Source organism: Synchiropus splendidus, chromosome 15, assembly GCF_027744825.2.
Source record: "Synchiropus splendidus isolate RoL2022-P1 chromosome 15, RoL_Sspl_1.0, whole genome shotgun sequence".
NCBI lineage: Eukaryota > Metazoa > Chordata > Actinopteri > Syngnathiformes > Callionymidae > Synchiropus > Synchiropus splendidus.
This window is the reverse complement of record NC_071348.1, coordinates 421,563-440,549: the sequence shown is the minus strand read 5'-3', so window position 1 is coordinate 440,549 and position 18,987 is coordinate 421,563. Positions and strand designations below refer to the sequence as shown.

The 18,987-nt window shown below is 44.8% G+C and overlaps 1 long non-coding RNA gene across 2 annotated transcripts in view; it reads right to left on the bottom strand.

Moving 5' to 3' along the window:
• The window catches only part of LOC128771691 (uncharacterized), a 128,086-nt gene that overhangs the window by 85,394 nt on the left and 23,705 nt on the right, over positions 1–18,987 (bottom strand). The window contains exon 3 of one of the 2 annotated variants that reach the window (XR_008416662.1): positions 10,401–10,501. This is a non-coding gene — a long non-coding RNA (uncharacterized LOC128771691). Of the gene's footprint in view, positions 1–9,734; positions 10,502–18,987 lie in introns of those variants that run through there. The other variant, XR_008416661.1, reaches the window with a different exon arrangement.

Sequence of the window (18,987 nt, the reverse complement as noted above, 5' to 3'; positions counted from 1 at the left end):
CTGATAATCCAGAGAGAAGTGTTTTTGTTTGTGCTCCTGCTTCTCTCGTGTATCAGTTAACTCCTAACCGGCGATGCATGAGTGCATTCCTCCGGTGCATCGGTGACCTCTGCACCGACAGAGTCCTCTCCACCAGCTCCTCGGTGTTTAACACTCAGGGCTCGTTCCCAGACGGTCGAGCTCAAAAACTCAGTTCTTGATCTACACACGCATACAAACACCCACACACACACTCATGGTGGCCTTACAGCAGCACAAGCGCCTCTGTCCTGCACCTTTACACGGGCGAGGTGAAGGCTGGGGGCAGCAAAAGGTTAACAGTTCTGCCAGATGTGAGGTCAGCAGCAGGAAAGAATCACATTATTTCTATATGAATGACAATGTGCAGCCTTGAGACATTTGGACTTGTATTTTATTCACTACAGTTGACATAATACCGTGCCCGAGACATTTCCCCGAGAGATGTGCAGCAACAGCGGCCAGACATTTTTTTGAACATTTGCAGAATTTGTGAGACGATGAATAACTGAATATTGATAACACAATGCACAGCGGCAATTACAGCCCAGCAGTGGACCGGCGCTAGTCAGTCTGTTTTCATGGTCGACGGATATTTTAGTTTCAATTGTAATATCAAACAGAGATCAGGATATTGAACTTTAAATAAAAAGAATTTTTACTTAATATGAGAGAAAACAAACTTCACTGTTTATGAGAACATTGACACACCTAAGAAAAATGGGCTGTGATGGGTGTTATTTTAATTTGTGTATTTCACCAATTCTTAATTATTGGTATTATGTTTAAAGCAGGGTACATTTTTTTACATTTTTAAATAAAGATCTAAAACTATGGCAGAAGTGTTTCTTGACAGATTGTTTTAAGTTTATGTGCAATAATATTTTCAATCTGGAAAAACTGTGAAACAAAACTGAATTGTAAAAATTTACAAGAGTGAAAGCAGAGAATGTTCTTCCTGAGGCAGCTACGAAAACTACGACTGCCGACGAAGTTGCTGGTGGAGTTCTACACGGCCATCATCCAGTCCATCCTCACCTCCTCTATCACTGTCTGGTACAACAGCGCCACCTCCAGGGACAAGAGCAGACTGCAGCGCAGCGTACGTTCTGCTGAGAAGGTGATGGGTTGCAGCCTGCCACCTCTTCAGGACCTGTATGTCTCCAGGAGCCAGAGACGTGCAGGTGGGATCAGAGCCTTCGCCCCTTCTCACCCTGGACATGGACTGTTTGTTCCTCTTCCCTCTGGCAGGAGGCTACGGTCCATCCAGACCACAACCTCCCGTCACAGGAACAGCTTCTTCCCCTCGGCCCTCAGACTGTTGAATTCCTGAACAGCCTTGTTGTTATTTTATTCTATTTATTTATTTATTTTTATTTTACTTTATTTCACTTTATTTTATTTTATTATTTATTTACTTTTTGACCGCACGTTATTCCAAAACACTTTCCTAGTTAGTGGGCTCCCCACTGACCATGGCAATAAATCTGATTCTGATTCTGATTCTATTTAAATTTGTAGACTTAAAACCGACAAGCATATTCTACAACAGCATTTTCTTTAGATGTGGATTAAGCATCATCTAACTCAAACACATTAAAGGCAGTGGATGAAGATATGTACAGAAGCTGCTGTATTAAGCTTATTGATGTACTTTAACACAGCATTGCGTTTCATTTCAAAGCTGTAGCGAGACATAGAAATGAGTGGAATTGGCCCCAGACCACCCACTTTCTGTTTTGGCCCCTTAATCACACGAAGTGAGCCAAGCACCTTATACTTTATATTGCAATTCAACTTGAATTGAACAACTTCATATTGTGAGCCGTTTGCTTAAATGTTCTGTTTTCAGGTTACTAACCGAAAAAAAAAAAAAAAAAAAAAAAAAAAAAAAAAAAAACCAGAAATGATTATTTTGTTGGTTGGGAACAGCATCCAGGAGCAGCTCATCACTCACAGTTGGTTAAAGATGCGGGCGTCTATGCCAGGTCAATGAGTGAGAAAAGACTGAGCCCTACAGCCAAAATCATTCAAGCACCATTGTGAAATCATCAACTGCTTTCCTGGTGGGAACCGGCAGGTGAAAACGTCAAAACTCGAACCACGTCTCTGGTAAATTAGGCTGAGAACTTTGCCAAGTATTACTGACAGACTGCCCCGCCCAGTTCCAAAGTGACTTTCCCTGGGTAGCAAACATCCAAGGGTCGCGGGAGTGCGTCTCCTCTGGTGTCCTCCAAGACGCTGCTGCCACCTGCAGCTCCGGGCACGAAGACAGACGCAGCAGAAGTGAAACTCAGGTGTAAAACCAATCGAACCAGCTCCAGAAAGTGAAATCCAAGTGCTGAGACACCGGACCTGCTGAGAGTCCCTGGTGCTCCTGACTGGGGAAGATCTCTCCGTGTGAAACAACCCCCCCCCACCACCACGGCTTGTTGTCACAGAGGACAGCAAGACGTATGACCCTGCTGCAATTCAAATATTAGATATCAAAGTGGCAACGGCAGAAATGTGATCGTGAGCATGAGTAAGAGAAAATGAAAGGTGGAGGATGACCTCACATGAAGAGGCTCTGTCTAACAATGGTTGCATACAGGGATGCAGGTTTGTTTGTTTGTACCTTTCTATACACACACACCTCCTCGTCCAGGGCCGAACTTTGGACTGACATTTGTACAAATGCACTCCAGCAAGAAGCCTGGCTGTAATTAAAGCACTCACCCTGGGAGAGAAGGTGTGATCTTCTGTCATTTCTTGACAAGGCTGCGGCCACAGCGATACACTTACATGCTCACTAGCAGCCGGGGGACAAGGACAATGTCTGACAGCTGGATCTTTAAGATGAGAAGGAAGGCGTGGATGTCATCTGAACCACGGAGGTTCCACAGACAGGACAACACCACTCTGGCCTGAGAATCTCTCTGCATGCTTCAGCTGGTCAACAGGACTAGTGTTTCGGTTCAAAAATGATGTATCTATGAATCTAGGGTGTGTGACTGTGAGGGCTGAACGATTTTGGAAAATAATCTAATTGTAGATTTTTTTTCTCTCAATATTGCGATTGCGATTATATGTGCAATTATTTTTCAAGGTCCTCTTCTCATGTATTTTACAGCAAACACAACTAATAAATCAATCTGTATTGTAATAAACCACATGTGATTCAGTATATATAATTGTTCTTCCTTATAGGCAATTCTTATGTTAAGATAAAGGCAAATGAAGCATGAATTCAAATGAAAGATGGTTTATTTGTCTACTTCAGTTCCAACTGTAGACTTACTAAACTGATGAATCACACAAACTAAAGTGCATATTACAACAATAATGCAAACCAATATGTGGCTTTACCACTCTAACACGTCCAACTCTTCATGTCAACGTAGATTGCACTTTTTAAGCACTGTCTGAACAGAAACAGCCCATAATTAGTAATAAAAAAAGCCGATTGGACAATAGACGTCACGTGACTAACGGGAACGCGCACGGAGTAACAGGCACGTATTGCCGCCACCTCTACGAGTGCGCATCAGTTTTACTTACAGGTGCGGGAAGAGGTGCAAAAGGGTGTACGTGCATACGGATCGTGTTCGACGAGTATGTGGAACTTACGCAGCCGTTTTGGCGGTGGTTGAAAACTTAGCAATGTGTCACAATTGCAGTTCAAGAGCTTGTGTTTAGCCACTTGTATCTGCGCACTTAGAAAATGAAGGCGAAATGACTTTTCCTGTTTGTACGAATGTGAATCTTCTTTTTACACGCACGTGCCACGGATGCAAATGTGCAGTTACGCTTGTCTTGCGAGTCTTGCGTTACGGGTATGTGCCACTTTTGCACCCATTTTACATTCACAGGCTAAAGCCGTCATTCACAGCTCAATGGCTAAAGCTCACCGTTGCGCTGCGCCACCAACGTGAAAGTCACGTGACCAGTCAAATCGCAGCCTTGCGGTTAGAAAATTACGTTTTATCATATTGCGGTATATTCGCAAATGCAATGAATCGCTCAGCCCTAGTGACTGTAGAGTCAGATATTTCTGCGGAGGTTTGTCTCTTATCAGTGACATGAAGACACTCTCCCTCATGCAAATGCCAGAGCATTACAGAACCTTGTGGCACTTGAACAGCAATGAAACAGTGGCTCAACTCCAACAGTAGCATCAAACTCAAGTCCTGCGGAGAATTAGCACAACCTCAAAAACCTGAACTGTGAGGTTATTCCCATGAGGTTTAGCCTGGATCTACATCTTCTTTTTGAGTCGACGCTGTTTGACTTGACTTCAGTCCCTCGCAGACACCTGAGCCAGACGAGATGTATAATCTGTCACAATCATTAGGACATCGAGTCTCGGTGACAGTGATGCAACCTGACACAGTGTCGAGTTTTTTCCAGGCTGACTGTTCTCCGTCTCCCACAGCGTTGAATATTGAATGCATTGTGCTGATGTGGAGACCCACTTGTCATTGACTTGACGGACTTGATGAAGAAGTCGTCGGTCCGTCCTCCACAAGTCCGAGCAGACTGTCGGTCCACGAGTGGCACCGGAATGAAAACTCTAACTTGTCATCTCATTTATACTCTGCGATGGCCTCTATGGTCTGAATGTTCTTTTCGTCTCTGTGGGCTTTGGCTTTTGAGACAGATACAACCCTAACTAAATCACGGTGCATGATCTTCCCATGCCATCAGCTGCTTTGAAAGTACGTGCAGCAGAATAAACATGGAGTGATTTCAGAGGGCAAATCTGTCAGCTACGTCACCTGATTTGAACACCGTTTACTTCCTCATCATTAAAGTTGAAAGAGAGAAATACTGTGGTCAAACATGCATTTTACATGTACACATAAATCACACGGCTCATGAATTGAGGAGAACTATCTGAAACCAAAACTGCTCCCGTGTTAGCCACGCACATCCTGAACTGCCCTGTAAACAGATCCTCCAGTGGGGCGTCTTTCAGAAGCAGCCACAATCTTTCTCTTGGTGGAACAACAGAATGGTCCAACTCGGTCAGCAGAAACGCACACAGAAGCTCGATCAACAAACTTCAGCAGGAAAAACACCACCTCTTGCTCTTCCACTCCACGTCCATCTATCTCTCCCTGTCTGACATGGGGGTCAAGCTAGCAAATAATGGACAAACTTGGCCGTGATCTGGGGACTCACGGAGAGGTCCGGGAGATTTATCAATCAACTGGCCACATTAAACGGATTTCCTAATGAAGTGGAGTCTTTACAGGGATTAATCCTCTACCACCTGCGAGCAGCCACCTGCTCGACTGCCATAATTGGCATGGATGGCACCGGCACCATCAGCAGAAAGAGGAGAGGCACGCAGAGCGTGAGGGAAAGAGACAGACAGAGAGGAAACAAGTTGGAGAGAGGACAAAGAAGGTAGACATCGGGGTGTCAAACTCATGCAAATTTTGACACTCAATGTGTTGCAACAGCACAACCGTGGAGGAAAATAAATAAAAAAATTCTGAAAAAAAAATAGAAGAGGAGACAGTGCCAGGTCTCTTATGACACAGCGATGAGCATCCAACCCTTAGTTTGTGCCAGTCTCGCAGTATTCCAAGTCCTTGACAGCAGCTCCTCGCGACATCTTCCAGCTGTGTCAAATCTGCCTATGTGCTAATGAACGCGTCAGCACCCCGATGGTGTCATTGCTGTGTGTGTTTCAATTCACCTCTGAGCACTGAGCTTCCACCCCGGCTGTACCAGCTTACACACGGCACTCGGCCACAAATACTCCCGCATAAATTAATACACACCGCAAAACCGTAATTCCAGAGTGGCACGACTGCCAAACCAATCTCTTAGACTGCCATGCTGATCACATAATTCGGCCTGACTGATGCTGTGTAGGACGTTTGACCACTATTTATCAAAAACCAGCCCATGTACTGATCAGCTACTGAGTCTGGTTCGTATGGCTGGGCGACGCTACGGTGACACGGAAGCGGTGTTCTGGTACAACCACTTCATTACACGACTGAAAGTACCAGCCCTCCATCATCAGGTGTGTTAAAACACGCGTTGATGTCATGAGGGACACAAACCATCAACTCTCCACAGTCAGGAGGAGATGATGATATTGAGCGAGTTGCCAGATTTGTTTGGCACGGCAAGGATGTCTCTCATTTGTTATGGAGCCATACTACCACCTGGCCAAAAAAGGTGCCAGGCCAAGGACAAACAATGTCTGTGTGTGTTTCCCAGCACTAAAACTTAAGGATGCAATGGGCTATCACCACATTATAAACAGGGATTGTTGTGAGGGGCTGTCAAGCCCAAAGAAAGGGAAGCCAGAAGAAAGAAAAATGTCGACTTGATGGGGGGAAAAAAAATCAAGTGAGGATATTATGTGTCATTATGAAATGACATTTAAATTTGACATTAAATTTCACTTTGAAATACAGTTCTGTGTGTCATTTAAAGATTCTCAATGTATCTCACACTTCAATCAAAATATATTTTAAACTCTGATTTTTCATTGTATTTTAAGGGGCAAGAAACAGTCCTAAAATAAGAAAAATCTGAAAAAGATGAAGCAATTCATAATAACTATGCATCACAAGGAAGTTATACATCAGTTACAGGCATAATGAGGAAAAAAAAAGGACAGAAATATCCAAACAGGGTCAGTTGTATCGTTTTACTCTGACACCAGCGGGGTCACATGAATACAGTCAAAAGGCCGCACAGGTCTGGTGTAGAGGTTATTGAGCAAATGCCTTCCTAAAAGTGCAAAAACTTCCAATCTAACCACTGAAAGACCGAGACCTGCAGCCAACACTCTCAGATACCAGACAGGCCTGGAACTATGTGCTTCAGTTTCCTCCCACATGTATGCTTCCCGGACTCAGACAGGAAGGTTCACGCAGTGCCACATCCCATGTCTCTGCACCCCATAGTTAGTTAAAGAGTTAAAATACCATCAACGTCCTGCCACCTGTACCTCAGGTGACATTTCCACAAAACAGAAAATCTGAATCCACAAGTCTTAATGCAGGGTTTGAGTCTATGATTTGAGTAGTTTCAATCTGGTACCAGATCCAAGAGAAATTCATGAGGTTCACACCAAATTGAGAACATTGAACATGGCCTCTCGTCCATCTATGGGACACACTAGCCATCGACCAACATTAGACTGGCCAGTTTACCCATTTGGATTGAAGTTAAGAAGCATTTCTTATGTCACTAGTTTGAAAACAGTTGAATGTAAGAAGATATTGAGTGTGATCTCGCACAATTCTTCCAAACACACACGCACACATGCACATGCACACACACACACACGCACGCACGCACACAGAGACACACACACACACACACACACACAGACACACACATGCGCACACACACACACACTCACACACGCACACCCACACAGACACAGACAGACAGACAGACACACACACAGACACACACGCACACACACACACACACACATGCACATGCACACACACACACACGGACAGGCAGACACGCATGCACACACACACACACGGACAGACACACACACACACACAGACAGACGGACACGCATGCACACACACGCACACAGACACACGCACGCACGCACGCACGCACGCACGCACGCACGCACGCACGCACGCAGCTTCATCCACCTCATCTAACTCCTCAAGCTGTGTTGTTTTGAGTGAAAGAAGAACCGTGGCTAATCCACTTCACGGATCAGTTTCACAGAGAGGGTAAAGCCGTCCTCCCTCCAAGCTAAAGCAATTCAGATCAGACACCTTGATGTCTCAAAGAGCACACAGTGAGCTCTTGTTTTCTGTTTTGACTGCTGGGAATCCATGCCAGACAGCACCCCGATTCCAGCTCAAAGATAAAACTAATGAGCTTTTCATTCAAGTCCGTTTTTTTTAACAATAACTGAGTCATCGCCAGTCGTGGCCGTTTTCGCTCGCAGCTGAGATTCTCTGATCCTCTAATCTAGGATTTGCGGGAGTTTGGTTTCAGAAAAAAAATGAAGGTGGCTAGTACGGCGTCTAAAATACAGATGTTTGGTTCATTTCACTTGAAACTGGCGAAAGCACTCCTCCGACCTGTCGGCTCCCTTGTCACGGGGGTTGAGCAGATTCTGATGACACAGAGCATTAAAAATCCCGGTAACCCGACACATTACCTCACTGTCTAAAGACACATTAGAAGGCCAATTTGTTTTGGATGCCTGTCCTGCCACACCACGGCTCTCAGGGCGCAGTGTCAGTAACACTAATGAGTTCATTTGCAGCTAATTGTGGAGTAATAGGAGGATAATTATTGGTATCTTGTAGTCGGCGCTGCCCTCGGTACCTCCCTGACAGGCCTGGGGTCACACCTTTTGAAGCTCTCCAACCCAGCTTTACAGCAGCAGGGCTTCAAAAACCACATCCTAATCCTTGAACAATAACACTGGATGTCTCAACAAAGACATTGTTTATGCACACACCGCAGGTTGGACCCGAACCTGTCATTCTGCGACGTCATGAGCGTTTCAGCGGGACGCTCTTCAAAGCCAGCTTGCTCACAATATTCCCAAAGACGGCACACAGTACCTTGAGCTTTTGAAGTCATGACTATCGGATCCGGACTCTCCTATTGGACAAGACCCACAATTGCACCCACATTTCCAAAGTCAATTCATCAAGTCTGACTCTTAAGCTCCCGAATCAGTCCATACTGGAGAAATAAGAGTCAACACTCCTGCGCTACGAGTCAGTCTAATGTTTCTGCTCGCACTGACCAAGACCCAAACGGCTGAAAAGGGTTTTCTGCGCAGGGCAAGGCTTACAGATGGGGTGAAAAACTTAAATGGGAGAGGCTTGGATTGGAGCCGTGTATCCTCTTCGTAGAAGTAGAAGTGTCTCTCTTGTCCCACTGGAGGTTTCTACAGGGAGAGAATTCCAGGTTCCTTAGCAAGACCAGATCTAGAAATCAGTGATGTGGAAATGCACGGAATGGAAATGAGGATGTATTACTGTGATAGGCTCAGTGCTGCAGAACGTTTGGATTTGGCATCCAATGTTTGGGTTGAGAAAGGGACTTGCTCAAACCTACGGAACCTGGAGCTATGCAGCTTCAATCCTCCGTCCATGACATCATGACGAAAGGTAAAGAGTTCGGCAGGAAGAAGAATAGGTCTGGAGAGGTAACAAAAGTTTGGACCATAAAAAGCTGATGACACCATTTGGAAAAGAAATGTGTTTTCCTTGCTGTGCTCTATCCAGAGGCCTAATAACTTGTGTGCAGTAAGAGCTCACCTCTTGGCTTTAGGGTCAACAGTAAACATATATAACAGATGGTAGGGAGAATTCCCACTGGTGGCAGTGGATTAGAGGAGCTCGATAGAACAGAAATATGGTTCACACACAAAGAGCAAGTCTTTCTAACGCGATAAGAAGATGCATTCAGTTCCTGAAGGAATCCCAGGAATCCATCATGCTCCAGACCCATCCATGTTTTGGCCTCTGTTTCATCATAAGAAGTTCAGCTCAGAGACCAAAAAGGGGAACATAACCAGAAGCGCGTAGATTTGTTAATTGGAGGTCGCCGCAGTTTCAAATAGAAGATGTGCTTGTAATTATCACAGGCAATCCTTCTTTTGTGTGGCACGCGAGCACGGCTGGCATCGCGCAGCCCGTATTCACCCCGCGCTCCGAATCACAGGCTCAGTTAGCACTTACTTAAATCTTATGTAACTCGGGGCTTTTGACAGGCAGACACCTCTGCTGACTACAGATAGGTCATTTGTTTTGATCTGTGATTATACCCCTCGTGTTCTGTGGAAGATGTAAACCCTCTTGTGAAGCTGTTAGGCAAATCCTCACAATGTGGGTAGAAGTGCCCCCAGGGGTCTCAAGTTTTCACCCTCCTTCACTGCCTTTTGTCTTCTTCTCCGTCGTCGTCGTCGTCTCTTTTTTCCCCTCATATGGGAGACAAAGCCTCCTGCCAAACACTGAAGCCCCCCAGGAGCTCATCATACAGAAAAGGAGGGAGGAAGGAGCAAGATAGGGGGAGCAGGGGGGCAGAAAGAGAGAGGGCGCAGGGTTTGTTGTAAAAGTGAGTGGAAAGGTGTTGCTAGGTGGATACTTTATCAGAGCTGCGAGCTATCCCGCACCATCTTCCTGACTGCCACCTGGCTATCTTCTTTCACACCGCCGTTTGTGCTCGCTGCCAGAAATACCTGAGAAATGATCTGCCAATTATCCACTAAATATGTTGGTTCATGCTCATCTAATTGAAGGGGGCGCTACCTTGGGTCGCTCTCATTTCAAACCCCCCCCCAGGGAGCTGAAGGAGGGTGGGGGGTTCGGCGAGTGGATCATCTCCAAGAGCTTGTTATATTAATGCCAGTAATTATGTGTTTTGCTTACTTTTGATGTCCCATTGTTCAAAGAAGAGAGATGACGGTAGATAGGTGAGGGGGCCGAGGTGTTGCAGGCCCGTGGCGCTTCCTTCACACTTGTAGAGTGGTCTGCATGAGAGAAGAGGAGAGGATGAACTCTCACGCACAACAATTGCCCAATTCTACCGACCACTACTGATTGGAATGAGGAAAAGATTTTTAAAGGTCTCTGACTTTTGGGAGGGACGTGAATGGACGCGGACAGGGGGCGACGATCAATCCAGAATAAGGTGGGGGACTTGCTGTGAGAACCCCTGCAGGCCCCGACTGAAGTGCTAGCATGGAGCGACAGTCTCTCTAATGAAAAGAAAGAACTGCTAATGAGAGAAATAACCAGACTGAGGAAGGTGCAAAAGCGCACGTGTTGAGCGACGAGCAGAGAAACAAATGGAGCTGAGTCAAATTTGTATGACGGTCACACGCACAGACAAACAGCAGATACACAATCCCAGCGATGTTTAGCTGTCATGGCTAATGAGAGAGCGCGTCTGCGATGTAAGGACAGAGCTGTCTGACGAAGATTCAGGCAGACGTTTGAATAATATCATCCAATCTCAAGGTTTATTGTTTGTGTGCTCCTTCTTCTCGTTTGTTTCGCAGCAGCATAATGAGGAAACACCAGAAAGGAAAACTGACGAAACCTTTCAATCACTTATTCCATCCCGCACGATGAATGATAAAGATACAGGATTTGGGTTATTAGATAGGATCCTTGTCAAATACTGTGAGCATGATGAGTTGATCTTTCATTTGGAAAGAGCATTTGCATGAATGTTTTAATGGAACACAAGTGCGCAGAGAGACAGTGTGCAAACCAAAAGCTAAATACTGATACAGAGAGCGACATCAATATAGTTTATGTTTCATTTCTCTATGAGAAATCCATAGTTGAGTCGACGAGTACATGACCCGGGATTCACACGACCAATCCAGTTCCCAAAAATGATCGCAAAACATGCACCGGAGAGGAGGGTTATGGAGGATCGACAGGAAGCCTCTTCAACAGCAGAGTGAACGACATAGAAGACGTCTGCGTGTCAAGTCATATGATAACTGGGATTTCATGTGGGGCAAGTGAAAATGACTGCACAAAGGACGACATCAGGTACCAACAGGCCCTGATCCAACAAAGTGCTTTAGCACAAGTCTCCATCGTCAGATTGGCGCGTTCTGTTGGGCTGATTATCATATAATTCAGGATTATTTGACAGTATGCGGATGTTGAAACACTTTCTTCCGCAACCTTCTCCTTCAACCTCTTTCTTATTCCACAGTGACTTTTAAGACAGCAGCGTCGTACATCTGCCAATGATGTCTCCTTAAATATGTAAAGTATAAGACTTAAGACATAATCACACTGCTAGGTTGGTGTCGGTCTCAGACTCCACTGCTGGAGCTCTACATGGCGGTCCGTTTTAAATCAGCCTCTCACCCGCCGGCACAAGAGAGGAAAAGCGCAACTGTAAATGAACGCAAGTTTTTGAACTCAAATTCATGTCGAGATATCAAAGACAGTTTCAAGTAACAGTTAAGAGGGATATGTCAGCAGGGCGAAAAGACAATTCATCTCATCACCCTGCTATCACATTAATAAGGAATGAGATTTAGAACTGATAAGAAAGTCATTAACATGGATCCAAGTGCTTCAGTGACGAAGCACCTGCACTTTTGAAGATGTTTCAATGATTGGCGAGATAAATATTTACTCCTGCGGCGTATTCAAGTCAGCACGCATTCAGAATATGAAAACAAACCGATCACTTCCTGGCACCGTTTTGGTCACCAGAGAAGACTCATTATCTCCGTTTGGGGAGAGAAACGTTATCTTGAAAAGCAGACAAAGCGAGAGGAGCGCTCTTCAAATTTGGAGCGACGAGGGAGAGAGAGAGGCAGTAAGTTTGAACAAAAGGCACAGCTAATGGCCTTGGCATCCGATTTATTCCAAACAGGTAACAGCAGAAGGAGGCAGGGGAGAAGGCTGGACGATTTCTTCGCCCCGTCTTCCCCTCTTCCTGATTATGAAAGGAGACATGGCGCGAGGTCGAGGGTCAAGCCAAAAGGAGACAGCATTGTGTAGAAACTGTCACGCACCGCCACCTTATTTTGACATGCACAGGCCCGTTTGTTGTCTGTCGAACATGCAAATTGGCGAGGCCGGGCTGTCATATAAAGGCAGGCAGATATGCGCCGGTCGAGAAAATGAGAGACCACCTGTAACCAAGAGAATGGGGAGTGATGGACAAGCATTCAGTCAGCCTGCTCGTCATTTCCAAGCCCGCCATTCACCCATCAGTGGAGTATCCCCCCGGCGCCCTCCTCCTTCCGCCACAACAACCATCAATCCCATCCTCGGCGCACACATATACATGTAGAAATCTATTCTTAATATTCAGATGCGGAAAGTGCAGGGGAATAAATATAAACGACGGAAGGGGTCGGGGGTGCGGTGGGGCCGGTGATGCCAACCTGCTGGCTGCCTAATAAGATCCTGCATGGAGACAGCTGAGGGTCAGAGCTGGATAATTAGTTGTCCACATAGGAAACATCACTCTTCCTGGGAGAGTGGACAGCAGGGGGACACTGTAAGGTGGTGTGCATCCCAAACAAAGTCCAGCATGTGTCAGGTAAATGAGACCAGACTGCTGCTCTGAGAGCCACAGTTACTCTCCTGTTTGACAAATACAGACTAATGAAGGCAGACAAAGCCTGTTTTATCACAACAATATTCACGTTTGGGATATGGTGTCAAGGCCCTCCCCTGTTTTTCCATTCGCCTTTAATATGCCTCTATTAGACGACATGTGCTTTTCCTACGCATTTGCTGAGATTAAGCTACATTTATTTGGGTTCTAAACGTCTTTTTTACTTCTATTGATGACACATATTCCAATCACATTTTCAGTAAATAATGGGAGACGGTTATATTTTGGAGGTCCAGCTGGATGCAGGAGGTTTCGAAGGAACAGTCAGTGACATCTGGATTCTCCCAAGGCAGCTCCAAAAAAAACAGCATACAGTCAGTTTACACTGAGCTAACAAAACTGGCAGTGTGTGAGCACAACAACAAAACAATTCTAGAATCAGGAAGTGAAATGAGCTCCATGGCAGAGGTTCTTTTCGGACAGACAGACTGGGTGTTGCTGCTATTCCGTAAGAAGGTTGCCAGAGGCCAAGCTGGGTTTGGAGTGAACCTGGATCCTTCCTAAGTTCTCCCACCTGTGTGGACTTTTCTGGTTTTCTCCCGGAGTCTTTATTAGGTTTATTGGTGACTCTAATTATTGTATATCCACGTGCTAGTGGCTCTCTCCCAGGGAGATTCATGTATTACTTGAGTACATTCTCACTTTATTTTTACATACATACAGACAGACAGACAGACATAACATACATAACATACATACACACATCAAACGACATATTTTTCATAATGTATTTTTATAATTACTCATCAAATCGTGACTTGGCTTTTTTTTCCACCAAGTTTTCAACATTTTTCTTTCTCATTGTCTCATTTCTTTGGGCTTGACGGCCCCGCTCAACAGCCCCAGTACATAACGTGGCCCCTGAGGGCCGCTGGCCCTTCATCGCTGGGATCAACGGCAGCAAGCTGCAGGCCCTTGAACAGGTCGAAGATCCTTCACTCCAGTGAAGAAAGAAGCATGAAGCATTTATCATGGAATACAAACATTAATTGATTCAATACATTTAAATCCTGTATCTCTCTACTGGAAGAAGCCCTCAGCCAGACTCTGGCTTCTCTTTCTAACTCATTCTCAGCCCAAAATCATCACCCATGTCGACGTGCACTCATCGCCGCAGCTCAAAGCTGTCAGTTCCACATGCAAAACATTTCTTCTTTGGCCAAATGATCCATTAAAATGGAGGAATTAGGGTCTTCCTCAGTGACGATACAGAGCAGAAAGTGTCCTCATTATATGATTTAGTCCAGTCAAATGTATTCAAATGCCACCTTTATTACCCCGGAGGTGCTTTGCATAAATTGAATAAATCCAAGGGCTACTCTGCAAGAATCAAACATATCAAAGGTTTCCTGTCTTTGAAGTGGGGGTAGTCTCTAATTCCAAAACAGATTTTCATGATAAATAAATACATTATTTATGACTTGCGGGGTAGTGGTGGTAGAAGACGACGAGGAAGAACAGGGAAAATAGAAAACAACGGTAAAAATGCATAAAACATTTTACGCCTTGGAAATGTCAGGAGACGCAAAATGACACTCGGAGTGGCGCACAGCGACTGGCTGACTGATAAACAAACGAATTAGCATATGCACAGTGGAGCATATGTTGTGCTCATTTGCTTACACAAAGTCTCAATCAGAATAATATGGCGCGCTCGACACATGTCATAAAAGTCTGGAAATATGTTGATGGGGATGATGAAGATGGAAACGTTTCAATTATTTCATCCCTTTTCTGACAATTACACTGATGATGTGACAACCTCGACAAGCGGCATGCAGCATGCTGGCTAATTGCCCTCAGGAAAATTTATGGAAATGCGGAAACAGAACCGAAAACAAACCAACACGTTGACCAACTGCAGCACCCATTCTCAGACATTCTGTCTGCTGACATATTGGCATTTCATGTCCAGAATTCTAAATGCAAATCAATGAAGAAAAGAGTTGCAGAACAAACTATGACCTCGAGGGGGCGCAGCTCACTTCATGGTGATCTTTCCTCCACTTGGAGTAGAGCTTTGTGGAACACGCAAGCGTTCTGACACATCTCTCACTCGCTCATTTCACTGAGTGTGTGCCGAGTGTCTGCAATAATTAACTAGTTACACATGACGCTAGTTGAGGCTGCTATGGAGGTGGACACGCTTCAAGTATTTAGAAAAGACTTGAGCTATCTGGGTTAATGTCACTTACAAAGGAAAAAGTCTAAAAGTCATTTCTGCAGCTCGATCACTGGACTCAGAGCCTGTCCCAACTACTAGGGACATCAGGCGACAGGTTGAACGATTGACGGACAACCTCACACCCACACAATACTGGACAAATCTGAGCCAAACCTGCAACAATGTTCCGAGGTATAGATAGTGATAAAAAGCCGTGATTTAGCAGAGGCAGACCTTATACAGGACAGATGGGTGAGATAATGCAGCCCAGGCTTTTCTTCCAGACTCTGCTAAGATGAGTTAGAGATCCATGAAGTCCTGAAGTGAAGTGTTCATTTTTCAAGTGAGAAGATCAATCAAGCACACGAATGCTCATCAAATCTCATGGCAGTTGGATAAAAATACTGCCTGGATATTTGATGGAGTATTTATTCGGTCGATCCAGTCCTGAGAAACTTTAAATCAATCAAGCAGAATTCCTGCAAATATTCAAGTGTGTGTCAGGAGCTGAATGCCGTCTGGTCACAATACTGGAGTTGACAGAACACTCACCATTTAAGCTTTAATCCCAGTGCATCCTCCAAGTCTCAGTCAAATGTACCACAAAGGAGAGCATGGCAGTACAAACACTGCAAACATGTATCAAACACGGCCCAGGAATTCATCAATTACCCTCCAGTAAATATCTACATAGACAGAGTGCAGCAGGGATAATGATGGCACCTACGCAAACGTTCGTTTAACCTGTGAACTGCAAGGTTATTTCAGTTGGAAATGACACTAACACACACACACACACACTTGGACACACAGCAGCCACAAGGAAGGATGATTTATGTGGGAAGATCCATCTTCATCATCTCGCCGCTCACCTTGGTCTCCATCAGTGTTAATTAAAGGAAGGTCAGTGTCACCCTCCCCACTCCCCCCTCAGCCTGCCCTCTTTTACATAATAAATCACTGCAGACACACAAAGGAGGCTGTTGACGCAAACAGAATGCTCCTAGCTAACTAGCAAACTGCAGTTCATTGGGCTGAAGAGTCAATTCAGCGGCCGCCATAAATAATAGTGAACGGCAGAGTGTAGCGTCTTTGTCCCTGGGAACAATGGCAGACGTGTTGTTCTGGGACAAAAATAATCCATAACAAATACAACGTGGGGGGAAATTTAATACAGACTTGGGCTGCAGCAGGACAGAAGGAGAACATGGGTCGACTTGTACAAACAGGTCAGTGGTTGTGTGTTCGAGAGTTGGATGAAAAGTGTGTTCAAAGAGCACGTATTCGAGCAGCTCCCTGACCCTGGATCAACTTGCTTCAGATCATATTATGACTCATACTACAATTGCTGATAATAAGTCATAACACCACCAGCAGGGAGTGGCGCTGAGGAGAAATAAAGCAGACATCAACTGGAGACCAGAACGGTCACAAGAACATGTGGCATTCTCCATCCAAGATTTGCAATCTTGATCGCACATCACCATTTTTTAATTCCTCTACGAGACATATTTACTTATTTAGTCTCATTCGTGAAACTCAACAGTGTAAATATGGACCACAGCTTGCAGAATGTGTATATCTATCTAACCCCGTAAATCACCCCGGAATCAGCCTGAAGTCGGCACTTGGTTTAGCTGAGCCGACTGATGCCTGCACTTTCATGCATCTGTTCTGTTTCACATTAAAAGCTCCCTCTCTTTTTAGCAAGTGCAGATATGAAGACAAAAATAACTGCAGTGGAAAGACAAATGATAGTCATCATGTGGTTGTTGTCCTGCACACAATTACTTTTTTAAAAGGAGCCAAACCAGATGATGAAACTTATTTTCGGATGAAGAAATGTCACCCCACCACTCTGGCGCATTGGGCTTCGCAGCGCCGCCCTCCACCAGCAGAAACAACAAACACGAGCTGTGTATTGTACCATTTCCCAGGTTTTCTAGGTTACTGTCAGACTTGCATAATGAGAGCCAGCGCGCCGCCGAGTTCCACTCTTATCACAAACTAGCATGCACGGCCCTGCTGCTCTCTCCTCAGTCATCAAGCAATTCATGTAATTGAACCAGCCCTTCGCTGTCAAGCAAGCAGCGCAGCTCAATAGCATATGCTCCCAACTCTCTGGACAATAAGAGCCACGCAGCTGGGCAGGAAGAGGAAAGCACGTTCAGTCGATACGTTTCAATTCCACTAATTATCCGGGATTCATTAGATACCAGAGAACAAACAGCACAACAATACCAGCACGATATTGTGACAATCCTGTGCACTGTTCTGGCTGTAGCAGAGTGAAAGAGTTGTCAATGTGGACGTCTCCTCACACGGAAAATACTTGGGACTTCTTGAAAAGATTGGCTCAAAGCTGCAGAAGCACCTAACCGTGACATCAGGGTGAGGGCTTCATCCCCCGGCAAGTTCCAGGTCATTCTATTCTGCACTGATTCCCCCCCAAAAAATAAATCAATAAATAAACGCAATTAGCAAATTATGAAGCTCGTGCGGCAATTATTCACACCACACCTTTCTTAAACCAAATATAAAATCCACACGACTTATTATAAACTAATAAAAATATCGATAAATGAACGTTAACATTGCCAACGAGTAACCATGAAAACGCACAATGGTGCATATAGAACATATCTGGATGACATAAAATAAAAAAAGGAATTGATTTTAGTTGGTTTTTTTTTTTCATTTTTAAGGCATGCATCCATTTGCATAACTATTTCCAAAGATTTCTTCAACTGTGTTGCTCTACAGTATCTATTTTAAAACAGCGTATGGCAGAATACAAGCACTGTTTTTAAACTATAATACACAAAATGAAATCCACAGTGGTAAACAACAGCAACTACTCCCTCTGTAATCTGACCAGCGGTGGCCTTCTCTTTCCAAAGTCCTTGTTGTCCTTCGACTAAGTTTCTCATGTGCCACGTAGCTGCCTAAATGAGCAGCCAGAGTTCAAGGGTCGCAGGGAGCTGCCACTTCCCCTGTCACTGGAAACAAGTGGAGCAAAGAGGGAGGTAGCAGCAGAGGAAGAGGCAAGAGGTGATATTCAAAACAGCAATGACAAGAGGTGCCTGGAATTAACACTCCAGCACACAGGCTTCTCTCTCCTCAGATGGGAGGGAAAAAGGAGGTGCAAACGAGATGTGTTTTTCAGTTGTACTGAGTAATCAGAGGGACATTTCCACTGAACCATAATGAAGCCAGTAATGCACAAAAGACATCAGTTCAGACCTTTGCACTGAGTGTTGGCTTTTGTTGAGCAAAGAGAAGAAAAATTCAGGCAGCTAGCACACAACGACGATGAGTCTCTTCGCCAAACATCACTTAAGGTGGCAGTAGTCATCGTTTCCCTCGCAGGAGTGTGTGGCTGTGTGGATCCAAATCACTGTTATTACGACGCTGTCACACGTACAGGAGGCCAAACACCAAAGGATTACGAGACTCACTATGGTCCGGTAAACTTTTTCTTTCAGGTCTCAGAGAAAATGTGGAAAATGCAGTTTTTAAAGAATAATTTAACCTGCAATCACATTTGCCAGAGCATGTTAAGCTCAGACTAATAATGTTAGACACAGTGCAGCATCTGTGTTAAACACATGCCTCTGATTTCATATCCAGCTGCAATTATTAATTGAGCCATACACTGTATACGATACTTCAACTTGCCAATTCAGTGT